The sequence below is a fragment of the Scyliorhinus canicula genome, chromosome 18 (genome assembly GCF_902713615.1).
Source record: "Scyliorhinus canicula chromosome 18, sScyCan1.1, whole genome shotgun sequence".
Lineage (NCBI taxonomy): Eukaryota > Metazoa > Chordata > Chondrichthyes > Carcharhiniformes > Scyliorhinidae > Scyliorhinus > Scyliorhinus canicula.
This window is the reverse complement of record NC_052163.1, coordinates 130,763,804-130,777,100: the sequence shown is the minus strand read 5'-3', so window position 1 is coordinate 130,777,100 and position 13,297 is coordinate 130,763,804. Positions and strand designations below refer to the sequence as shown.

Here is a 13,297-nt window from a genome sequence, read left to right as displayed (position 1 = left end):
CTGAGCTCATCCTTGTCCTTTTCCATAACAATCTAGAATCTAATGTAGTTTTGATCACTGCCTGCAAAATGCTCCCCCACTGATATTTCAACCACTTGCCCAGCTTCTTTACTGAAGTCCAGGTCTCTTGTGAGTCCTTCTACGTACTGCCTTAAACAATTCTGGATGCATTTTAAGAATTCCGCTCCCTCTAAATAGGACAGGATTGGCAGCTAAACATTCCAGGATTTAGATGTTTCAGGCGGGATAGAGGGGGATGTAAAAGGGGTGGAAGAGTTGCGCTACTTGTTAGGGAGAATATCACAGCTGTATTGCAGGAGGACTCCTCAGAGGGCAGCGAGGCTCTCTGGGTAGAGATCAGGAATAAGAAAGGTGCAGTCACAATGTTGGTGGTTTACTACAGGCCTCCCAACAGCCAGCAGAAGATAGTGGAGCAGCTAGGGAGACAGATTTTGGAAAGGAGTAAAAGTAACAGGGTTGTTGTGACTGGAGACTCTAACTTCCCCAATGTTGACCGGGACTCACTTAGTGCTAGGGGATTGGATGGGGCAGAGTTTGTAAGCAGCATCCAGGAAGGCTTCTTAAAACAATATGTAGATAGTCCAACGAGGGAAGGGGCTGTACTGGACCTGGTATTGGGGAATGAGCCCGGCCAGGTGGTAGAAGTTTAATTGACGAGCATTTCGGGAACAGTGACCACAATTCAGTAAGTTTTGAAGTGCTTGTGGACAAGGATAAGAGTGGTCCTCGGGTGAATGTGCTTAATTGGGGGAAGGCTAATTATAACAATATTGGGCATGAACTGAAGAACCTAGATTGGGGGTGGATGTTTGAGGGTAAATCAACATCTGACATGTAGGAGGCTTTCAAATGTCAGTTGAAAGGAATTCAGGACCAGCATGTTCCTGTGAGGAAGAAGGATAAGTATGGCAAATTTCGGGAACCTTGGATAACGAGAGATATTGTAGGCCTCGTCAAAAAGAAAAAGGAAGCATTTGTCAGGGCTAGAAGGCTGGGAACAGACAAAGCCTATGTGGAATATAAGGAAAGTAGGGAGGAACTTAAGCAAGGAGTCAGGAGGGTTAAAGGGGGTCACGAAAAATCACTGGCAAATAGGGTTACGGAAAATCCCAAGTCTTTTTGCAGGTACATAAAAAGCAAGAGGGTGGCCAGGGAAAGGGTTGACCACTGAAGGACAGGGGAGAGAATCTATGTGTGGAGCCAGAGGAAATGGGCATGGTATAAAAGGAATACTTTGCATTATTAGTATTCACCGAAGAGAAGGAATTGGTGGATGTTGAATCTGGAGAAGGGTGTGTAGCAGCCTGGGTCACGTTGAGATCCAAAAAGACGAGGTGTTGGACGTCTTGAAAAATATTACGGTGAATAAGTCCCCAGGGCCTGATGGGATCTACCTCAGAATACTGAAGGAGGCAAGAGAGGAAATTGCTGAGGCCTTGACAGAAATCTTTGGATCCTCACTGTCTTCAGGTGATGTCCCAGAGGACTGGAGAATAGCCAAAGTTCCTTTGTTTAAGAAGGGTAGCAAGGATAATCCAGGATACTACAGGCCGGTGAACCTTACATCAGTGGTAGGGAAATTACTGGAGAGAATTCTTCGAGACAGGATCAACTGCCATTTGGAAGCCAGTGGTCATATTAGCGAGAGGCAGCACGGTTTGTGATGGGGAGGTCATGTCTCACTAGCTTGATAGAGTTTTTCGAGGAGGTCACAAAGATGATTGATGCAGGTAGGGCAGTGGATGTTGTCTATATGGACTTCAGTAAGGCCTTTGACAAGGTCCCTCATGGCAGACTGGTACAAAAGGTGAAGTCACACGAGATCAGAGTGGCAAGATGGATATAGAACTGGCTAGGACATAGAAGGCAGAGAGTAGCAATGGAAGGGTGCTTTTCTGATTGGAGGGCTGTGACTAGTGGTGTTCTGCAGGGATCAGTGCTGGGACCTTTGCTGTTCGTAGTATATATAAATAATTTGGAGGGGCACGGTTTAGAGGAGATGTACGAGGCAAGTGTTTTTTTACACAGAGGGTAGTGGGTGCCTCGAACTCGCTGACGGAGGAGGTGGTGGAAGCAGGGACGGTAGTGACGTTTAAGGGGCATCTTGACAAATACATGAATAGGATGGGAATAGGGGGATGCAGACCCTGGAAGTGTAGAAGATTTTAGTTTAGACGGGCAGCATGGTCGGTGCAGGCCTGGAGGGCCGAAGGGCCTGTTCCTGTGCTGTACCTTTCTTTGTTCTTTCACATTATGGCTACCCCAGTTAATATTGGGGAAGTTGAAACCCTCCACTATCACTACCCTATTACTTTTATGCTGCTCTGAAATGTGCCAACATATCTGCTGTCCTATTTTTCTCAGACTATTAGGGGGCCTGTGGAACACTCCCAGCTATGTGATTGTTCTTTTTTTGTTTTGAAGTTTTACCCATATTCAGTTGAAGAGCCTTCTAAGATGTCATCCCTCCCTGCTGCTGTAGTTGATTCCCTGACCAAAATTGCGACAGGACCTCCTCTCTTTACACACTTCCCTATTGTGCCTGAAGATCCTGATTCCTGGAATATTCAGCTGCCACGCCTGCCCTCTCAACCATGCCTCAGTGACAGCAATGACATCATAACTCCAGGTTTTAATTTGTGCCCCCAATTCATCTGCCTTGTTCGTCAGGCTCCTTGCATTAAAAGAAATACCATCCAATCTTGCCAAACTCTCTTGTGACTTAACTGGTCTAGACATTCTATGCCTTCCTGACTCACTTGATGTCTCCTCTCATTTTGGCTGTGCATCTATTCCTCCTGTACCTTCTCTCAGTATCCCAGCCCCCTGCCAAGTTAGTTTAAACCCTCCCCCAACAATACAGGAAACTTCCCTGCAACGACACTGGTTCCATTTTGGTTCAGGTACAAACCGTCCTCCTTGTACAAGTCCCCAAAAATGGTCCCAATGCCCAGAAATCGAAAGCCCTCCCTCCTGCATCATTTCTCCAGCCAGGCATTCGCCTTGACTAACCTCCTATTTCTATACTCACAGACACATGGCACCAGAAGTAATCCAGAGATTACTACCTTCCGGGTCCTGTTTTTTAATCTACTTTCGAGCTCCTTAACTTATTCTTTCAGGACCTCATCCCTTTTTCTGCCTATATCGTTGGTACCAGTTTGTACCATGATATCTGTCTATTTGCCCTTCAGTATGCTCTGTCGCCATTCAGTGACCTCCCCGGCACCAGGGAGGCAACACACCAAATTTCTTTTCTGGCCACCGAAACGCCTGTCTTCAATTGCAATTGAATACCATATCACTAGGCCCCTGATATTCTTCTTCCTCTTGTGCAGCAAACCCACCCATGGTGCCATGAAGTTGGCTGCCACTGCTTTCCCCGGCACAGTCATCTCCCCCAACTGTAGCCAAAATGGTCTATCAGTTAGAAAGGGGGATGGTCACGGGGCTTCTGCACTACCTGCCTTCATCTACTCTGCCTGGTGGTCACCCATGCCCTTTATGGCTGTTGAATCCTCACCTGTGGTGTGACCACCTTACTGAGCGTGTTATCCCCAAACTACGTTGCATCACGAATGCTCCAGTGGATCCACTCTGAGCTCCACCTCTGAAACGTTGGTACCAATTTGTACCATGATATCTGTCTATTTGCCCTTCCCCTTCAGTATGCTCTGTTGCCATTCAGTCGCCAGTAGCTGCAGTTGGGCTCAGTTCCTGCACAAGTGGTCACCAGAGAGAACTGAAGCTTCCATGAATTGCCACATGGTGCAGGAGAAAAATAAGAATACTATGTACTTGCCTCCCTTCTGCTAACTTCACTTCCCTTGCACTTTGTTTACTTTATTATAATGACCTGGCTTACACTTATTTGCGCTGTTTCTCAGTTATTCCCAAAGTGGGAATTGAACCTGGGTCCCTAGCACTGTGAGGCATCAGTGCTAACCACTGTCACAATGCTGCCCTGCTGGGTTCCTTTTATTTTCCTTTTGCCATTGATGTTGCTGACTAGTTTAGAACTGCTTTATTTTGGGGATCTGGGCATTGCTGGCCATCTCTAGTTGCTATTTTTTAAAAAACAACAGTTTTTTAAACTCTTGAGCCTGTGCAACACACCATATTAGTCTACTGTTAATTCAAAACAGAATTTTGCCCAAAACAAACACATTGTCCAAAACATTGCCAAAGACATTGCCCAGAACAAAGACAGTGCCTCAAATTAAGTAATTTTAACGAAATAACGCAGGAGGGTGTTTCTGCATGATTTCAATATGCCCTAATAAATAATATATTTTAATTGCGAAAAGAATTCCTGGTGCTGCATTTCACGTGTTTCCAACATGAAGCACATCACAGCCAATGAAGTCCTTTTAAAGTATTGTCACAGGTAATGAAAACAAATATCTCTGACAGTTTGTGCACACGTACTTTGCAAGTAGCATGGAGAAAAATGATTTCTTTTTTAAATTGAGGCTTTTGTTTCCAAATTGAGGTGCAATTTAGTGTGGCCAAATCACCTACCCTGCACATCTTTGTGTTGTGGGAGTGAGATCCACGCAAACACAGGGAGAATGTGCAAACTCCACACAGACAGTGACCCAGGGCTGGGATCGAACCCGGGGTCTCGGCTCCGTGAGGCAGCAATACTAACCACTGAGCCACCATGCTGTCCTGGGGATAAGAATAAGTTTAGCAACAGACGCGTAAACTAATTTAGATTACCTTGCCAGAGAGTTTTCAGGTTCCTGGATGAAGAGTCAGTTTCGGGTGCTGATTGGTTGCAGACCAGATTCTTTCCTCTGTAAAGGAAAGTTAATGGTGAACACCATCGGCACTCCCTACTGCGTATCCTGGAGACGTGAAGTTAAATTGTCAAAACACAGAGCAACTTGGCTATTTGAGGAAAAGGTGTGTAGCTTAGAGAGGAGGAAATATTGAACCTTTAGCAAATGCTGTAACTATGGAGAGTTGCTGTAACTATGGAGAGTAAGTTTGTTTTCCAACTTTTTTCCCTGTGACCCAGAGAACTACTTAGCACTTTGTGCGCAGTGCAAAGCAAAATGTCACACAGAAAAAAAACAATTTTGAATGGTTCTTCCCAGATTTGTGGAATTTAGCAAGAGTAAAATAGTTCTTGAGAATATTTTTGAGGAATCTCTTGATCTATGAAAGTAGACTAAAGGGTTGACATCAGAAGTATGCTGGTGTAATAATGAGGTCAGATCAATGACTGAAGTAAGGGAGATCTGGAAGGAGGAGAAACTCCAATCTCATGCAGAGGTCCAAATATGTAAATACTTGGTGTGAGTAAAGAGTAATGACTTTGAGAAATGAATCCCCCAAATCTCCCTCCACACCAGTGTCTTTCAAACTTTTTCCTGTGATCCACTTTTGCCAGCTGGCCGGCCATCACAGCCCACGCCACATTTGCTTACCTTTAATGGGGAAGGGGAGCCTGCTTGGCTCGTTGGTCGACGGGTAAGATTCTCGCTTCGGGGCTTGGATACCGCAAATTTGTGGGAAGCAGGGTGGCACAAGTGGCCAGCACTGTGGCTTCACAGCGCCAGGGTCCCAGGTTCGATTCCCCGCTGGGTCACACGTTCCCTCCGTGTCTGTGTGGGTTTCCTCCGGGTGTTCCGGTTTCCTCCCACAGTCCAAAATGTGCAGGTTAGGTGGATTGGCCATGCTAAATTGCCCTTGGTGTCAAAAAAGGTTAGGAGGGGTTATTGAGTTATGGGGATAGGGTAGAATTGTGGCCTTAAGTGGGTCGGTGCAGACTCGATGGGCCGAATGGCCTCCTTCTGCACTGTATGTTCTATATCTACATATCTCCAATCAGGCTCGGAGGGAGAATGCTCCCTATCCGGTGCAGACTTCAGCCAGTTCCTTTGTGCCATCTTCATCTTCATGAAAAGGGAAAATCCAACCTCGCACATGTACATCGTCGTGAAGGACAGTAACAACAAAATGCACGTTTTACTCAACACTGAGTACTCCTGGGAGATGCTACTCCAGAATGCTGGCAGCCTCATGGGCTTTTGCCATGTTTTTAATGTGGTATCACAGGACAGCTACAGCAGTGGAGTCTTTTAACTTGGGAGTCAGCTCTAATTTTTGAAAAATAAATACATTTAGAGTACCCAATTAACTTTGTCCAATTAAGGGGCAATTTAGCATGGCCAATCCACCTACTCTGCACATCTTTGGGTTGTGGAGGCGAAACCCACGCAAACATGGGGAGAATGTGCAAACTCTACACGGACGGTGACCCAGAGCCGGGATTGAACCTGGAACCTTGGTGTCGTGAGGCAGCAGTGCTAACCACTGCACCACGTGCTGTCCTGGAGTCAGCTCTAAGTTACTTTCTTACTCTAGGGTCTCCACTCCAAAAATAATTTTTCACCCACCACTCTTTTAAAGTCTGAACCTTCTGCTCTAATTTGTCAGTAGTTCCCTGCATATAATACACATGGGCTATGCATCCTTACTTGCACAGGCACAATTGACAAAACCATACCTTGAGAAATAATCTTCATATTGCTATGTTCCTAAGTTTCTTCTTTGTAAGCTGTTAACCTCAATCAACTCTCTCCAGATTCTGTTGTGAAATCCTGTCCAATAGATAAACTGACTATTTGAGTTTCTGGCTGTCTCTTTTCATCATCATAATTCGCTTGCCAGCAGCTGGGAAATGGAAGCAAGTCTGCTTTGATATGGCATCAAAAGCACAGACCTGGAGGGTGCGTGATGTCGTGTGCATGCAGGGCATGTGACCTGTTCCCCGCTGCCGCTTCTGGTCAGAAGACTCCACGCAGGCTAATATTTAAAAGGTGACAGTTGCCCCATTCTCTCTGTAAAAGCCGGTAGCAGTTGTTGGGAGCCTCTCCCATGATCACGAACAGCGTGACCGATTGCTCCGCGGTTCTCCCAACACCCTGTTCTAAACCCTGACCACACAATGAAACGTGGAGGCAGCAAGTAAAAGATGCAGCAGACTTGAAAGAAGGTAAAGGCTGGCAGGAAGAGATCTGTAAAGGATGGACAAAAGGAGAAAGAAAATTAAGACTCGCCTTGACATTGAAACATTGTGAGAGCAGCAGATACAAGTTGAGACACAGACCCAGAGACTGGAATGTAATGTGCACAGGCCTGAAGCAGGAACAATGTCCAGGCTCAGGAGCAACATAGAATCCATGCTACAACTCCCAGCACCACTTCAGAGCACAGAATGTTCACAGCATGCCCAGAATTGGGAAAACTGGAGAAAAGGATTCACAAGGTACAGAACTACTTGGATTACACACACAAGACCAGAATTTATCACTGTGAAGAAGTCCTGCAATCTTTAACTTATATTTCTGTGATTGTCAGAATTTAATAATAAAGAGGGCTAAATGTAATGAAGGAAAGTGAAGACCAGGCAAAAACCTGGATTTGTTCATCATTGATCTCTGGGCTAGCAAGGAACTGCAATTATGGAATTGGAAAAGGTGAGCTTGTAACAGAATCATACACTGGGTTAGTGATGCAACCTTATCAGACGTCTGATGTGTGGATTTAACACGAGTGCAGATTGCAGGGCAAACAGAATCCGAATCTGCCATTTGTTCGCAGTGAAGGAAAGGTCCTATGGTGAAGACAGAATAAGACCATTTAGTTTGTACACCATAGAGACAGTGTGCCTAAGCATAACCATAGAGACAGTGTGCCTAAGCATAACCATAGAGACAGTGTGCCTAAGCATAACCATAGACCATAGAGGCAGTGTGCCTAAGCATAGCCACAGACCATAGAGACAGTGTGCCTAAGCATAACCATAGACCATAGAGGCAGTGTGCCTAAGCATAGCCACAGACCATAGAGACAGTGTGCCTAAGCATAACCATAGAGACAGTGTGCCTAAGCCAACTGCCATTTTGAAATTTTTCTTGGTGTGGTGGGAACAAACTGTACAAGCGAGAAGAATATCCAGTCGCACGGGCACAGTTGCACAATTGTGGAGCAATAGGCCGCTTCAAACTGTTGCTGAAAAGTGGACAACCTGTAAAAAGTGAAAGTTATCTTGGTGTAGACCTGGGAGAAGGAGGACTCCTTCCTGTGTGTGAACGTCCAGCGGTCCACAACCCCCATCTGCTTCATTAAGTTGTTCCACTTTCTCACTATGTTTCCCTGATTTGGGGCTGGATCTGTCCATCGGTAGGTCCTGTATGCAGTTAAAGACCCCTCGCCCCCTCGTAATGAGTCAGTGCGAGTCTATGTCAGGGATTTCTGCCATTGTTTTCTTTATAAATTCCACATCATCCCAGTTGGTAGTGTACACGTTAACAAGGACCACCGGTGCCACTTCTGGGACACTGCTAACCATGACCATACCGTCCCCCTGGGATCATGACCTCCTTTGTCGATGTGAAGGCTGTCCTCTTGTTGAGCAGTATGACCACCTCCTCTAGCCCTTGTCCCGTAGCATGATTGGTAAGTGTGTCCCAAACAACTCCTCCTTACCCGCAGTCTGGCCTTCTCCCGCGGGTATTTCGCTAGGAGGAAGGCAACATCAGCCCTCTACCAGGTACACAGGGTCTACACCAAGATAACTTTCACTTTTTACAGGTTGTCCACCCCCGACACGCCACTTTCACCCCCTCTTTCCTGGGCAGTTCTATCCTGTGCAATTGACTTTTTTTTTTTAAGTTTGTATTCCGTACTGTTGCTGCTGCCTTCCAGGCCGTGCCTGTGCACGAATTCATCCGCTTCAGCCAGCGAGGTGAAGTAATGCTCCTTCCCCTGGAAGGTTAGCCGGAACTTGGCCGGGTACATCTTGTATAGAGCTGCATTGCCTGTGTTGAATTCAGTCTGGCACTTGGTCTGTTCTGCCCCAGTGTCCTGGTACAAACAGATCGCATGTCCCTCCCACTTACAGGACCGTGTGTACCTTGCCCCGCTCAAGAATTTCTCCGTCTCGGTACTGGTGCAGCTTGGCGATGATGGCCTGGGGTCGCCATTTAGGCAACTCTTTTTAAACTGGGCTCCATGTCACTGCTGGCTTCGATTTGCAGGAACCATAGTTTGGAATTTCTGGCTTAGATTTCTCATTTAGGGCAGAGGAGAGGAACGAGTCGGAAAGGTTTAGAGAGATGTTTCTGGAGGATAAGTTTGCCGATCTAGACGAGTTACTAGAGAAGTTCCAGCTCCCGAGAGTGAATGTGTTCAGCTACTTTCAGATGCACAATTTTTAACGCATGGAGCTTCCTTCATTTCCCCTGGTACTGACATCTTTGCTTATGGACAGGGTCCTTTCCTTGGCTGAGTTTGGGGAGGGTAAGATTTTGGAGATCCATGGGCGGATGTTGGTGACGGAGCAGGCATTGTTGGAGGAAGTCAAGAGGAAATGGGAGGGTGAGCTGTGCTTGGTCTTTGAGGGGGGGGGGGGGGAAGTGAGGCTCTTCCCAGGGTCAACTTCACCTCCTCATGTTCAAGGTAAGCCCTGTCCAATTCAAGGTGGTTGCACAAGGCGTACCTGACTAGGGGGCTTGTGAGTGGGTTCTTCCTGGGTGTGAAGGGTGGGTGTGATTGGTGCTTTCGGGGACCGGCGAATCACACACATGTTTTGGTCTTGCCTTCAGCTTGTTGGCTTCTGAGATTTCTTCTGTTTCCAATGTCAGGGATTTTGGGCATTCAGCTGGAGCCGTGCCCATTTTTGGAGTTTCAGACTCACCGGTGTTCCGTATAGGGATGAAGACAGATGTCCCAGCCTTCGCCTCGCTAATAGCCCGGAGGCGAGTTCTGCTTGTGTGGAGGACCCGGGTGCTGCCTCAGGCCTTGGCTTGGTTGGGGGACCTGAAGGAATATTTGCACCTTAAGGTGGTCAAGTCACCGTGAGGGGGTCAGTGGAAGGGTTCTACTCGAGGTGGCACCTTTTCATCTCCTATTTCTGGGAATTGATGACTGTCAGTGTTTTTGGGGGGGGGGGATTGCTTTGTCCCTATTTTTATTGAGGTTCTGTTTTCTATATGGGGGATGAGGGGACAGTTGGATTGAGTGGGTGCATTTTTGGTATAGAACAATGTTAGGATTTGCTGTATTTTATTTGTTATAATGAAAATCTTGTTTGAACAAAATCAATCTATTTTTAAAAAATGGACAAATCTCCAGGTCTGGCTGACTTGTGTCCCAAACTGCTCTGGGAGGCGAGAGAAGAGATTTTCAGGGGCATGGACCCAAATTTTCAATTCCTCTCTGGACTGGAGGAAGCTAATGTGGTCCCACTATTTAAGAAAGGTTGTAGGGATAAGTCCAGGAATCACAGACCAGTGAAACTCACATCAGTGGGAGGGAAACTATTGGAGAAAATTCTGAAGGAGAGAATCTATCTCCACTTGGAGAGGCAAGGTCTGATCAGGAATCGTCAGCATGGCTTTGTCAGAGGGAGGTCATGCCTAACAAATTTGATTGAATTTTTTGAGGCGGTGACCAGGTGTGTAGATGAGAGTAGTGCAGTTGATGTCATTTATATGGATTTCAGCAAAGCCTTTGACAAGATCCTACATGGGAGACTTATAAAGAAGGCAAATGCACATGGGATACAGGGTAATTTAAAGATTCAATATCGGCTTAATTGTAGGAGACATAGGGTGATGACAGATTGCTGTTTTACTGACTGGAAGCCAGTGTCCAGTGGTGTACCACAGGGATCTGTGCTGGGTCCTCTATTGTTTGTGATTTATATAAATTACATAGATAACTATGTGGAGAGTAGGATCAGTAAGTTTGGGGATGAGACAAAGATTAGTTTGGTGGTTAACAGTGAGGTTGAGTGTCTTGGGTTACAGGAAGATATAGGTGGGAAGCTCAAATGGGAAGATAAGTGGCAGATGGAACTTAACCCTGAAAAGTGAGATGATACACTTTGGTAGGAGAAATTCAATGAACATCCTGACACTGAAGTTACAAGGAACAAAGGGACCTTAGCGTGTTTGTCCATAGATTCTGAAGGTGGGAGGTTATTAGGGTGATAGAAAAGACATATGGGTCGCTCGCCTTTATCAATCGAGGCATAGATTGCAAAAGCAGGGAGGTCATGTTAAGAGTTGTATAAAACTTTGGTGAGACCACAGCTGCAGTACTGTGTGCAATTCTGGTCGCCACATTACAGGAAGAATGTGATTGCACTGGAGAGGGTGCAGAGGAAATTCACCAGAATGTTGCCTGGGATAAAAGGATTTGGTTAAGAAGAGAGGTTGGATAGGCTTGAGTTTTTGCTGGAGCAGAGAAGACTTGAGGGGCAACCTGATCAAGGTGTGCAAGATTATGAGGGGCATGAACTGGGAGGATAGAGAGCAGCTGTTGCCCTTAGTTGAAGGGTCAGTCGCGAGGGCACATAAGCTCAAAGTGAGGGGCAGGAGGTTGAGGAGGGATGTGGGGAAAAACATTTTTACCCAGAGGGTGGTGACGGTCTGGAATGCACTGTCTGAGACGATGGTAGATGAGGGTAAAAAGTACCTGAATGAGCTCTTGGCGCGTCATAATATTCAAGGCCTAGTGCTGGCAAATGGGATTAGGCAAGGCAGGTGTTTTTCACCTGTCTGTGCAGACTCAATGGGCCGAAGTGCCTCTTCTGTAGTTTCTGTGATCCCGGACATTGTTGTGCCAACAATGGACCACAATTTGCCAATGAACATGTACACAATTCCACAAATTAATAGGCCTTCATTCATGTAACCAGTTCAACAAGTTCACCTCTCATTCCTCAAGTGAGTGGAGAAGCTGAGAGAAGCCTGTGGTCCATTAAAGATTTATTGAAGAAAAGTGAAGACCTTAATGTAGCTCCACTGAGTTAGCAAACCTCATCACTACAAAATGGTTTCTCACCAGCAGTTAGTTACTGATGGATAGTAGATTGAGAATGCTCGCACATAAAAACCTGAACCCAGTATCGCCACGCATGAGGATGAATGTAAAGCAGCACGAGGAAACCAGGCTCGGAACTAGAGGGATAGAGTATGTGACTTACTGGTGCTGAAGTCCAGGGGGAGTCTAGGTCTGAGACAAACTGAAAGAATTGGGAAAATATCGACACAGCCCAGATTGCATAGGGTTGATACATACCAGGTAGCATAAGGAGAGCCCACAGCACCTTGGGAGAAAACAAACAGAAACCTGGGGTTAATACTCAGATCTTGACAAAGAAGAACAAAGACTTACTACAGGCTCTAGAGCCACCCAGGAGAAGATCATATCCCATCACACACTGACAAGGAAGTCAATCTCCGAAGGAGATCAGACGAGATCAAATTAAGCACTTCAGAGACTCGCCCTGTGAAGTCTGACGCTTTGTGGGGGGATGAAGTAAATATGATGGGTAAAGGCTTGGGGGCAAATGTAAAAAGCTTAACATAAAAGCCTACTGTAACAATGAGATTGGATCACATGAATTAAGAAAGAGAGGGAGGAGAAGCTCCCACCTTTTGTAAGGTTTTGCAAAACTACACATGCAGGCTGCATACTTGGGGGAAAATAGGTGATCCTCGAAACCCCTGTCTAGATCGCACCCACACAACAAAGCGATTAAGGCCGATGTTTTACTGGAATTGGTGAGTTTAGCAGTGAGTGCTGTGTGACTGGACCATGTAGTCAGTCAGTCGGCAGTGATTACCTGAAGATATTTTGTGCATTGTGATTGAGAGTGGATCACGTATTGCTCTGCTTTGCTGCTGTACAGATAGATGGCTCAGTTCTAAAGCCTTTTTATGAATTTTTTTTTTTTTGCACAGCATTATTACCCACGTGGCCTTTCAGAGACTTTATCATGTCCTTTATCCCTCTTGCACTTTCTCCTGGGTTCACCCCATTAAAGACGATAATTCATTTTTGGATAATATTTCCTGACTGCCAGCACCTCTTTGCCAAGCAGTGTTAATTTGTATTGGTACTATTCGGCTGGGAACCATCTTTTTATATTCTACGAAGGAACCACCACACAGCAAATGTGAGCCGAAACTGTACACTCGTCACCTCAGCTAATTCGGTACAGGCTGCCGTTTAAACCTGGAAATTTCTTCATCTCTATTGCTCAGTCCTGTACTGTATTGTGGATTTCCTCGGGTACTAATTATAGCTTTGGACGTGAAACATTTGAATTTGATTTTGAATGGAACTTGTAAGAATTATGGAACTGAGGCAGTGATTTTCAGAAATTGAGACTTGATCTGTTGTTGAAGGTGCTTTGTTCAGCAGGTTTGATTAGCAATATATTTAACTGGAACTTTTTAAAAGGAATTAT

At 45.8% G+C, this 13,297-nt stretch overlaps 1 protein-coding gene across 1 annotated transcript in view; it reads left to right on the top strand.

Annotated features, from left to right (window-relative positions):
* The window catches only part of zgc:77486 (uncharacterized protein LOC405808 homolog), a 45,580-nt gene that overhangs the window by 14,357 nt on the left and 17,926 nt on the right, over positions 1-13,297 (top strand). The window lies entirely within an intron of this gene.